Below are 13,614 nucleotides of genomic sequence, written 5' to 3' on the forward strand. Positions count from 1 at the left end.
ACACCTCCATGGATGAAGATTTCACAACCTCTTTAGGCCAGCTGATCCAGTATTTGAATATGCTTATTGCAGAAAAAAAAAATCCTAATATCTAATTGGAATTTCCTGTATTGCTGTTTGTGCCCTTTATCTCTCATCCCTTCACTGTTCAACTGCAAGAAGAGTCTGGCCCCATCCTCCTTATACTTGCTCATTATGTAGCTGAAGGCAGCCATGAAAATCCCATCTCCCCAGCCTTCTCTCCTCAACACAGAACAAAGCCAGCTCTCTCAGCCTCTGCTCATACACCATGTGCTCCAGCCCACTCAACATTTCAACTGCCCTCCAGTGAGCTTTCTCCAGTACGTCATTGTCTTTCTTGTACTGGGGAAGCCCCAAACTGGACACAGTAGTTCTGCACAAATGCTGAATGGAGGGGAATCATTATAATCACTTCCCTAAACCTGCTGACTACACTTTTGCTAATACAGCCTAGGATATGGTTGGCCATTTTCCTGCAGATGCACACTGCTCACTCATGTTCAACTATTGTTCACCTGGACTCCTTTCTTACCAGTCAGAACCCAGCCTCTGGCCCAGGTCTCTGCATTTGCCTTTGTTGAACTTCACAAGGCCCCTGTCAGTCCATTTCCCAAGCCTGACAAGGCCTCCTCTGGATCCATCTACCCTATCTCTACCTATGCAATCCATACTTCGCTAGTTTGGCTACAAGGATACCATGGGTATATCGCAGATACTGTTTGGTATCTAATGATGCTGAAGTTGAGGAATCAGAATGTAAACAATTTTTGTGCAGCCTTTCTGTCTCTGGAATATTAGTTCAGATAGGAATTATATCTTGAAACTTGATATTAATACTATAAACTATTCTTTGCATATGCTAAAGAAAAAATAACATGCTTTTCAGAAGAAGGGTGTAGTTTTAAAGTTAGTTATTGTTCAAAAATATTCAGATGGTTAATATCAGATATATTCAGGTATCTAAAGAATAACTCACCTAAAATATTTGATATGTAATAACAAGGTCAGCTGAAGGTGAGAGTTTCCAGGTGCTCTGAGAAACAGACTGATAATGATTTTCCCACTAGAGTATGTTTCCAGTCTCTCTTATTTTTCTGTAGAATTTTTTTCTAACTGAAATCTTCTGTCTCCTCTTGTCCTGTTCATAAATTATTGCAGAAAATCGAACAATTTCAAGTAAAAATAAATACACTTCTTCAGTTATAAGAAAACAATTACCTTTTACCTTTATTTGAATCAGCTATGCTGGAGAAGCATGAGTAAATACAACCTGTGGACGAGCTGGAATTGTATGAACTATGATCATTGAAAACTGAATGTATAATACATTACACAGTGCTAGATCTCAGGCTCCAACACACTTCACTGGTAGATGACAGGCCTAATTTTCAGAATGAAGGCTGGATATATGTGTTTATCTGTACTGCAATAGCATGTACCATAATTGCAATCATGCACCAGGATGCACCATCACCAGAATCCCATTGCGCTAAGTACCATATACATAAGGCAAAGACTGTCTCTGCCTCAAACAACTAGCACCTAGGATCAAGACAAAAGAAAACAGAGAGAAATATTAAACAATTTCTAAGACTGATAAGCTGAAAAAATCCAAAATTAATAACATATATTAAAACGGACTAGGTTCGCTATCAGAGAATCAAATTTCCAAGGTCGAGTTTCTTTGATATTACAGAATACGTGTGAAACTCACTGGCCAAATAAAAGTTTTAATACCACTTTAGTGCCAGCCCACACAGGGAATGACTGTCATTTTTATCAGTTCCTTTTAGCTTAAACACCAGAAGTACGAGTTACTGATTTAAGAATAGCAACCCTGCTGATAGTTACGTGTTGCTATAAGGCCTAATTTCCTTTTCTTAGCTCTGTCTTGTGTTTTAAGACCTTGAAAATTATGCATAACTGGATATTTTTTAAGTGGCTACTGTAAAATTAATAACACTAAAATTAAGAAATGTGAGGATTAAAGTGGTATCTGTCACCTTAATTTCACACTCCTGCTTGAATGCATTGTAACAGTCTTAATTACATCACCACATGCTATACCGATTTCTACCTCTCTCAGTATACAGTATGAATCGTCTCTGGGAACAAGTCACTGATTTGGAGCAAAATAAGCAGTTGTCCATAACAACTTGGTTTCATTTGTCACTGACACTGGGAGTGTCAACTGTGTAAACTGAAATAGGAACAAGATGGTCTTCTGAGTAAAACAGGTGAAATCTATCCCACTGAATTACATTTTATCCCTGCCTCTGTCATCAGCTAAGCAGAAAAGCTTTTAAATTATTTTCTCAGATTTCTACTAATTATGAGTTTCTCATTAAATGCTTGACTTGAGACTCTGCTCTGGGGTCAAAGCTGATCACTCACAGAGGAAACTGAAGTCAGCAAAAGCTATACCTTCAATCTGAAAATTGCTAATAGTAAGTGTTCTGCTAAAAATCAAGCTCCAGACATGTTGAAGTAGGCATCCAAGACTGATAGTTATTTTACACCTAAAATCATTCTGTGCCTCAGTTTCCCCTCTGGAAGAATAAGTTAATATTTCTTACACCTCTAGAGTTTCAGTATTAAGTAAATCAATTTGTCACTGTTGGATCATCAAGATCATGTGAGTTAGTATTCTGTCTTCAAGGAAGGCCAATTAGAGTAAATATTGTATTGAATCACACCATGATATTAATAACATATATTAAATAGCTTCTCAGTGAGTAAGCATAAATTTGGAACAATAACAAATAAACAGAATACCTCAAAGAATATATACATAAAGGTCTTGCTCAGTGGTAAGGTTGCACATGCACAGAAAACCTTAATTTTGGCATTTTTTAAGCTTTAGGTAGTTGATCTTGCAACAGGGATGTTGCTTTTTACACAAGACAGATTAAATTTTTAGTATTTAAATTTCAGGTGATCCCATTCAATCTAGTCACCGAGTGAATCACAAATACAGAATAATTTCTACAGCTCTGCAATAATCAACTTATTTATACTGCTACATTGCCATCAAATTCAAATCTGTTTTTTTCTTCAGCTCTAGAATGGGACAAACTCACAATTGCAGCTTATCAGTAACACCTGGTAACCATAAGAGTTCCAAATAAATCACTTCATTTGATTTAGTATTTTCTGTCTCATAAGATTGTTACTTTTCAAAGCTCTTATCACTGGGTTAGACTACAGACATCAATCAGCCAACAAACAAAGTGTATGGTTTTATTTTCATAGAAGATTTAGCTGTTGTTAATGTGTACTTAGGCAGACAAAAATAATCACTATGAGATCCAAAGATAATTGCACTAGATAACCAAAAGTACAAACTTGTATTTACATGTCTGTGCCTATATTGAGTAACAAGAAAACCTGTAGCTTTGTGGTAAAGGGAACTTTTGTGCATTAATAACATTAGAAGTTGATTTTTTAGAGACTGAATTTCCATCAGCTTATGAAAAAGGCAAAAGACTACGAAGTTCAAAAATAGTCTTTCATATACCAGAACTATTTGTGGTGGGCTTTTCTATGGTAGATTGGCTTCAATCCAGTTCACCAAGCTGCCTTTCAGTGATACTTTACTTATGATTAAGCCTTTACTCACTTGTTGTACAGGCTGTTTAACATTTAAAATGAAGTTTTATTAAAAAGGTTTCTTCTGTGGTTCAGACACCTTTTTCTTTTTTCAAATTACTAATTACTATAGGGGAAATCCTTCCTACACTGATAACTGAACGTTAAAGAGAACAGTTGAAGATTAACCAGAAATATTCATCTCACTCTAAAGTTAATCTAGCCCTATAATCCAAATGTAAACTTTCAGACCTAGCTGTCACATGTTAAGGTGCTAAATCTTGTGCTTGAATACAACTGATGCATCTTCGTGGCCACTTATTACCAAAAATAATTAAAACAAAACTTTTGGATGGAAGATGGCTGACTTGCAAAATTTTGGTTCTACTGATTGCAGGCTGGCAAAATTATAAGGAAATAAACCAAGATTTTATGATTAAAATTTAAGGCTCTTGTGATAATAGGTGATGACTTACTATATTGAACAAAACTGTCAACATAGAAAGCATTTTTGCTAAAAGGGAAGTCCATTTTTAAGTTGTGAAAAAGTGGTATTTTTCTACTTGAGGGATTTCTTAGTGAGAAAAACTCATCAAAACTGAATCCATTTAAAATTTCGGAGGAAAGGATATACCAGTGACTTTCAAGGGAGAATCACCTGAGCAAGGAAATTCTATTTTAATAGCCAGATGGTAAAGAGGAAGGCTAAGCTTGGAAAGAAGAGGTACTGTTGAAGTCTCAAAGGGGAGGAGGAAGATAAATCACAATATGGGGAAAGGAGCATCCTAAGAGAGGTTGGAAAATGATCCTTCACAGGCAAGAAGGAGGAGCTTCTGTTTTTTGAAATGTGATGTTCTATGGTCAATCCTCCTGCCAACCTGTGGTATGATACTTTTGTACAGGACTTCCTTATCTCCCAAAAACTTTAATCAGAGCCCACCCCAAATTATTCTTCTGTAGTATATGGAGCAGAGTGGTGAACAGATGTGCAGTTCTGCAGGGGACTTTTATGCTCAAAAAGTTTTTAAAGCAATTTAGCTAACTGCATTTGCACAACTGTCAGTAACGTATATAGGTGAAAAGCACTGGTGGTTTCAGGACAGGGAGAAAAACAAATCCTTGGGTTTGAGAGAATATGGGAATACTGAATTTTAGGGATGCAGGCCACAGAATTCATAGAATTACAGAGTTAACTGGGCAGGAGATAGATTCACCTGGGAATGGCTAGGGAGAAATGGAACAGCTACTTGTAATTTGTAGAATACCAGGGAAAGAGGGAGAAAATATTTGGAAAGTGGTATAGCTGGGGTGCAGGTCCAGCAAAGGCTGCTGAGCTTTGCAGAAAATGAAAGGAAGGAAAACACTGAAGACGGACTATAGTAAATGAAAGGGAAATAACTTAGTATAAACTTTGCAGAGATTGCTATAAGAGCTTTGAACTCGGTGATACAGGTATAAAAAGGGTTGGTAGAAGCTCAAACCTTTCACTGTCAAATATGAACTTTTCTGATATCCAAGAAGTGTGGAAAGGAGACTACTCTCAGCTGCCGCTTCACCAATATCACAACAGCATCCAATAGTGACAGCCTTCTATTTTAGCCCAAAATTAATAACTAGTTGAATGGGTAGCTACTGGATCTGGATAATACTGTTCACACCATGTCGTATGAGATGCAAGGTGCTTGGAAATCCCCAGTGGAAGCTTTGAGAGTTTATTTTGCAGATGCAAAAGACCTTACTTTACCTTCTTTAGCAAACTGTTATTGAAGAAGCATGGTTATCATTTGTGTGATATCACTGTCTACTGTTACAAGACCGATACTCAGCATGGTCTGCCATCTTATTCAAGCTGCCAAGTGGAAATCACCAGTAGGAACAAATTTATTTTATTCTCTTTAAAAAAGAGGAAAGCAATGCAAATTAAAAATCATTCAGTGATAGCTGTCCAAAAACCCACTGAGCATTTGTAGACAGCAAAACTGCAATAGTTGCAGAACAATTCAGACCAGAAACCTAAATTTCTCTCCTGCAGAAAGGGATTCAGAACATGTCTGTCCATTAGCCCTATCAAGAAAGTCTACAGCTAAGAAAGCCTATACTTCTAGACTAAACCAATCATCTAGACCTCTACAGCCAATGGAGACAGTCACACCCAGAGGGTAATTAATTCCATCTCAAAATAGGTCAGTAAGAAAGTAAGGTTGAATTGACAACTGATGGAACCTGTCTTTCTCTACTATTTATAGAAAAACTCCTCATTAACCAATTAGGTAAAATAAGTCTTAGTCAGAGCAACCAGCTATCTCTGTTAGGCAGCCACACTCGGTAAAAACTAATACATTCCCTCACTGACCAGAACTTTTCCATTTCTCTGTTGCTGTTCCTCAGTGATCAGTGTGATCTCTGTGAACATCACTTCTACTGCTGTATTGCATTGTTATAGGACATTTTGTAATTTTATTCTTTCTGCAATATCAAAAAAATGTCTGCAACCAGTTACTATAAATGAATTGTAAATGAACAGTTTGATACCAGATGCCAGATTTCTCTGGAGGCAGGGCTCTGGCAAGTGCCAGATGCTTTTTTAATTCTACACTTTTAGTTATTCCAGGATGATCAAAAACTCAATAAACACTAAGTAGTTTTGGCACTAAAATGCACCTAAAAATCCAAATATTCCCAGTTTCTTTCGTGATAAAAATTGATATAGCTTTCTTTGGAAATCCCTTAAAGACATAATTTTTCCCAAGCTTCTTCATTGTTTCCTCATTCTTTGAAGTAGAACTAGTAAAGCTCCATTTTTTCTTCTTCAATTCATGTGAGTATTCAGTTTCTTTTCCAGTCAGGATGTTGAAAGTGCAAAAAAAAAAAAATTATGAAGAGGAGGAAAACAACTCGAGTAATATTTTCCAAGACTGACGGGGGAAGGGAACATTTGGGTATAGATAGGGGGTTTTTTTTAGAATTTCTGTTCTCACTTTCTCCCAGCCTTTTTCAAAAAAATAAATACTATATAAACATTACATGTTTACTACATGTCAGTGTTCATAATTTTACTTTCAGCACAAACAAGATTTAAAGAGTAAAAAATACTAAACATATGCTTCCAAGTTAAAGAAGGACCTTGGAAATGACTACACTAAAATTCACAATACAACTACATTGCTGAATTTGTGGTCTGCCATTTTTCTGTTTTCCCTCAGGAATTTAATGCATATAATTTTAAATTAGAATTTAAGTATCTTCCATATATATGTAACCTGTTATTTCGTCTTGTAGTTCAAAGTCTTTCACTTTGTCTGTACTACCAAGGATATGCATAACAGAAGTGAAAAGTCTGATTAATACTATCAGGAGTGTGTGCTAATCTCTTATATCCAGAGAAGTTGTAGGTTATTTCCAAGCTGATGTCATTTGTAGAAAAAAAGCCTTTTTTAAATGCCTGACAAGATTGGGAAATTTATAATCTAGAATACATCCTCCCTGTTAATGTTTTTTATGCAGATTATTCTATCTGGCCCTTTTTGCCCCTTTCATTCTGTGAAATACTTCAGGACCCCAATGATAGGCATGGCATAAATGAAAGGTCAAAATTGCATTATCAAAATGAGACATATAAAAATAGCATTTAAGAAGTTCATACTTAGAAGAGGTAAATCAAAATTATACATGTGTATTGCCTATCTAAACAGAAATTATCGCTGTCCTGACAGTCATCCACAACACTTATTTGTGCTATGAAAAAAATCACCTTTCACAGCATGTGGTGGGCCCCAGGATGTCCTTTCCATCCTCCAGGTTTCTGGACAGGTGTCAGGGAGCAGGCACGGGGATGCTCAGCCTGGGCCAGGGGCTCCCCAGGGCCCATCCCACCCAGGAGCAGGGCAGCCGGGCCGCACCAGGGCAGCCCCAGCCACTTCCCTAAGGGATGGGACAGGAGCCTGCAGGTAGGCCCAGCTCAGAGGGGCCATGGCTGGGCAGGGCGGTGGGCAGCTGGAGACTGGCCCTGCTGCTGCATTGCTGTGGCAGGGGCTGATGGCCCCAGGGGGCTGAGACGGGGTCTGTGGCAGGGACAGTCAGGCCCCCGAGCACCCCTGGGGCCCAGACAGAGGCCTCTCCTCCCAGCAAGGTCTGTCCTCACAGCTTGCAGAAGTCTGGGTTCAGCCAAGGGCCAGCCTGGCAGTACCCAAGCAGGATAGAGCCAGAGGTGGTAGCCAGGTCCAGCCAAGAAGCTATACCATAAGACAACATTGTGGTGATGAGGCAGGTCTGGAATCAAGCTGGGAAGTCAACCCACAGGTCATGGCCAGGATCAGGTCCTGTGATTGCTGGACAAGCCTGAGCTGGCCCAAAGGGCTCTGTAGAGAGGCAAGGGCAAGGCTGCAGCAGAGCTAAGGATCAACACTCCTCCATCACAGCTCAGACAGGGAGTAAAGGCCTGGGGCTGAGCTTATATACAGCTCCTGGACCCACAGGTGTGGGTGAAGGCCCCAGGTGAGGCTGGTCAGGGTCTTTATGGCTTATTAGTGCACTCAGGGCCCTAATAAAGAGCATGGTGAGTCATCATGAATATGCGTGTGCCAGACTACGGGTTCTTGGTTTTAGAGGTACATAGGTACAAACTACATATTGGCGTGACTGTCCCTAACTAGAGCAAGACAGAAACACAGTCATTCCTAACTGAAGAGGCACTCACAGGAAGCACAAAAGACAGTTCTTGAATTCAAGACTAATACTTCTATAGCAGCAACTTCTGATTTCTGTATCAAAAGCTGTATCACAGAACCATAAAAACCAGGAAAGGAATGAACTTAAAAACACCATCTGGTCCATTCACCTGCCTCAACGGCTGTAGAATTGCAGCTATATCATTCCTAACAGCTGTTCTTAAAAATCTCCAGTAATACTTTATATAAGGCATATAAGGCATATGGTACATGGCCTGCTGGAAAATATTTGGGGGTTTGTATGTTTTTTTTAATTCTAACAGTTTACCGCAACCTTTTTGACTTCAGAGTCTATTATTTCTTGCCTGTCTATCAAGAACACAGGGAACGGATTATTTCTTTCCTCTTTCTGTTAGTTTCTTCTGGTTTTCAAGACTTACCAACTGCTACCTCTATTTTTTTTTTCGTTGACTAACTAACACTGGATCTTTCAAGCTTTCCTCATAAGTCACATGTTTTAAGAGGTGGACCACTCTTGCTGTTCATTTCTGAATTTTCTCCAATTGTTCTGTATTCTTCATGAAGCACAAGGACTGAAATAAATACTCTGGTTGCTAAATATGTGCTAAATACACCAGAAACTTAACTTTCAAGGCACAACATGACATTTGTCTTTATTGCATTGCACCCTTCTTTTCCAGATTTTTTCTCAAGTTTACCAGGAGCGCTTTGAATTGTAGTGCTATCTTCTAGTGTAGTTGGTGTCATCTGCAAATTTAAGTCATACTCCCTATTCCTTAATCATGGATCAACAAAAATAGCGAATAGTAGCCTACTAAAACCCCACTCAATATATTCTCTTCTGGTGATGAACCACTAATTAATACTCTGTAAGAACAGTTTTCTAAACACTTTTGCACTCTATAGCAGTTTCATCTAGACCATTTTTCTACAGTTTGTTTATGACAATGTCATGTGAGAAAGTGTCAAAAGATGTAAAATCAAGCATCTTTCCTAGCACAAAGCTATGTTCCCCTTCATGAATGAAACTACTTGACACAATTTGTTCTTAATGAATCTATACATCCAGGTGTTTATAAATTGTTTGTTTCATTATTTCTTTCAGTATTTTTGGTAATAAAAGATAAGAGTCTATAACTCTGCAGACTCCCTTTGTGATGGGCTCACCCTCCTGCAGACTTTTTGAGTACCACCTGTTTTCTAAAAGTTTGCAAAGATAACTGTGAATGACTCTGAGGACATATCAAGCTTGTTCTTTAAGTGTTTAGTGATGAATTCCACTGAGCCAACATGATTTTAAAAAAATATGTTTTAGTAGCCCTCAACCCCACATCCTCTTAGATGTAACCAATTTGATGCTGGTATTAATTCTGTTGGCCTACTGTAAGATGTCCCTCATCAGTCACTAAGGTCACCCTCCCCCACAAAAGTCCTCAGTCTCATCCCCACCAACCTCAAAAGACAGTTTAATTCTATATCTGAAACTCCCTGACCATGGATCCCACCAAACCACACTGCCACTGGCCCAGGCTGAGGCACAATCCCTGCAAGCCACTGGCTGTGGAGGGAAGAAGGAGAGCTGTCCCCCACTATCATGCTCCGCCATTATGTTTCTTCTCCTGTAGGCAAGCAATGATTCAGCCCTCCTGTGTGATCCTTCCTCCTTGGACTCACATAGGTCAAAACCAGGGCAGTGGCATCTGGTGGATTTGGCCCTCCTGCTCCTCACACTGGTTCATGGGGAACCTGACTGTTTCCAGGGAGGGTCACATGCTCTTCTTTCCTATGAGAGATGGCTACCACAGGCCTAAACCAGCCTCCTGCATGGCTACAAAGCCTGCCTATGGTCCTCATCACTCTTTTCTGCCATCAGCTGCACTTTCAGGGGAGCAGAGTAAGAGGTGACCCCAGCGTCATTAGTCCTGTAGACCACACAGTGACGCTTACCCAGACATTAATGTCCATGGATACTTGACTGAAGACAAAGGCAACACTTCATAAAGAACAGTGCCCTTAAAACAATACTGTGGAGTTATGCTTGTTCCCACAGAAGCTATATACTAAGCCATTTTTGTGTTATTACCTTATTCCTGTTTGACTCTTTCCCAACACAGTCAGGTGTGGCAGATCTAGCAGCTGCTGTCACAGGTATGTCATCCACTGCCTTCAAGCCCACGTCAAGACCTCAAGTTAAAGGAAGTCAGTCATCTTCCCTATTGTATTCGTCAAATTCACTAAAATGGTTTCCTTCTTGAATGAAATTCATTCCCTGCAGGGAATAAAACGGCCTGCCATGAGGTAGCATAAACTTGGTCCCATAACCTGCATCTCCTTCCTTTAGTTAAATAGGGTGAACCCATCTGCCATGCTTTTTGATGTCCATTATCTAGCCAAAGGATTTTTTTGTGGGAGCAAAATAAAGCAAATACATCTTTAACATAAATAACCTAAAACAAAGTATTATATCCTATATAAAAGTTATTTGAAAGCCATGGACACACAATAAATTTAATTGGTTTTCCATTCCCAGCAGAGAGGCTAAGATGCCTACCCATGCTCTAGAGGAAAGAAAGTTAAAAACTTCTCAAAACAAACTGAGAACCCTGATGCTTTTCTTTCTGCTGTAAACTGAAATATCATTACCAAATTTCCATCTCCAGGTCTGAATAGTCACCTTGAAGGTGACTGGAGTTGAGTTCAACTCAGGAGGCTGAGTTGAAATGAGTGCTTGGAATACTTTCCCAGGACAAACATCCTCTTCACCAGTTTATTAGGTTTGTCTGCCCTGATACAGGTTTGTCTTCCATATACAGAGTCACTCTAGAGGTGTTTTCACTGTACTTCAGGATGAGACCCAGCGGTTTTTTGGAGGAAAAGTAGATACACAGAACAATCAGGAAACAAATGTGCTCTAGCATGCTTCAGTTCACTCCTGATCATCCAGACCTTCAGTCTGGTTTATCAATAGACTAAGACTGCAGCATACAACTTGGAGTTCATCTGCTCAGATTCAGCCTTTCAATGGAATTTGATCTGGTCTGCTTTTAAGAGACACATTTTCTTTATCTACTTTTAGCTTTTAGAGCTAATGTCCTAGCTCACTTTTTGGAACCAAAAAACAGCTCCATTGTCTCCGAAGTGCCAGAATGGCATTCACAGGGGTTGCTTTAAACAGCACTATTTTGATTCCTCATTCTACTTGTCTCCTCCATGTGTCTTCTGTAGCATTCATGCCTGATTGTTGAATTCTGAAAATTCTTCAGAAGCCAAATCTCCAGAGACAGTTTCAGCAGTCTTCATAGGCACTGAAATGTTGATAGGAAAGGGGACTAAATAGAAACATAGAATCATAGAATCATAAAATTATTTAGGTTGGAAAGCAACCTTAAGATCATCAAGTCCAACCGTAAACCTAACACTGCCAAGTCCACTACTAAGCCATATTCCTAAGTGCCACATCTACACATCTTTCAAATACCTCCAGGGATGGTGACTCAACCACTTCCCCAGGCAGCCTGTTCCAATGCTTGACAACCATTTCCATGAAGAAATTTTTCCTAATATCCAATCTAAATCTCCCCTGGCGCAACTTGAGGTTGTTTCCTCTTGTCCTATCACTTGTTACCTGGGAGAAGAGAACAACCCCCACCTCTCTACAGCCTCCTGTCAGGTAGTTGTAGAGAGTGATAAGGTCTCCCTTCAGCCACCTTTTCTCCAGGCTAAACAACCCCAGTTCCCTCAGCCGATCCTCATAAGACTTCTTCTCTAGATCTTTCACCAGCTTTGTTGCCCTTCTCTGGACATGCTCCAGCACCTCAATGTCTTTCTTGTAGTGAGGGGCCCAAAACTGAACACAGTATGTGAGGTGCGGCCTCACCAGTGCCAAGTACAGGGGCACGATCACTTCCCTAGTCCAACTGGCCACACTATTTCTGATACAAGCCAGGATGCTATTGGCCTTCTTGGCCACCTGGGCATCCTGCTGGTTCATATTCAGGTGGCTGCTGACCAACACCCCCAGGTCCTTCTCTGCTGGGCAGCTTTCCAGCCACTCTGCCCCAAGCCCATAGCATTGCATGGGGTTGTTGTGACCCAAGTGCAGGACCAGGCACTTAGCCTTGCTGAATCTCATACAGTTGTCCATCGACCCAGCCTGTCCAGATCCCTCTGTAGAGCCTTTCTACCCTCAAGCAGATCAACACTCCCGCCCAACTTGGTGTCATCTGCAAACTTACTGAGGGTGCACTCAATCCCCTCATCCAGATCATTGACAAAGATATTAAACAGAACTGGCTCCAATAATGAGCCCTGGGGAACACCACTTGTGACCAGCTGCCAACTGGATTTAACTCCATTCACCACAACTCTTTGGGCCCAATCATCCAGCTAGTTTTGTACCCAGCGAAGAGTACACCTGTCCAAGCCATGAGCAGCCGGTGTCTCCAGGAGAATGCTGTGGGAAACGGTGTCAAAGGCTTTACTAAAGTCTAGGTAAACAACATTCACAGCCTTTCTCTCATCTACTAAGTGAGTCATCTTGTCATAGAAGGAGATCAGGTTAGTCAAGCAGGACCTGCCTTTCATAAACCCATGCTGACTGGGCCTGATCACCTGGTTGTCCTGTACGTGCTGTGTAATGGCACTCAAGATGATCTGCTCCATAACTTTCCCGAGCACCGAGGTCAGGCTGACAGGCCTGTAGTTCCCTGGATCTTCCTTCCAGCCCTTCCTGTAGATGGGCATCACATTTGCTAACCTCCAGTCAACTGGGACCTCCCCAGTTAGCCATGACTGCTGGTAAAGGATTAAAAGTGGCTTGGATAAATAAGTCAAGGAGCCAAGAGGGGTGAGATCATAAAGGATCTCATCTATTTTGTTTCTGATGAAGAGAGATAGGTTTGGAATAGAAGGAAAAAAAGGGGGTAGGGGCAATGAGGAAAGCAATATTAAAGTAAGAAGTCAAGGATTACATGTAAGTGGTATCTCTGGCCATGAAATCCGGTAGAGGACTATTATTCTTTGTCCTGGAAGATGAAAAAGCTAATGGAGGAGGGAAGAGGCTGTACTGAAGGAAGTGCTAGATTTCCTTCAAAAATGCTCATCAGCAGAAGAACAAGGATGGAGGAACTGGGCACTAAGGACTGAGTCAAGGCTCAGGTTTAATGGGATTATATCTTACACTGAGAAGGCATGGAAATAAGAGAGAAAGGGAAAAGGAAAAGGTGAAGGGAATGAACATTTCTTCCACCGAAAGGATGTAAGAGCTAGCATGGGGACACTAAGGATGATGGAAAAGTCCTCCATGTCCCTTGCTGGA

Source organism: Ciconia boyciana, chromosome 1 (genome assembly GCF_034638445.1).
Source record: "Ciconia boyciana chromosome 1, ASM3463844v1, whole genome shotgun sequence".
NCBI classification, from domain to species: Eukaryota; Metazoa; Chordata; class Aves; order Ciconiiformes; family Ciconiidae; genus Ciconia; species Ciconia boyciana.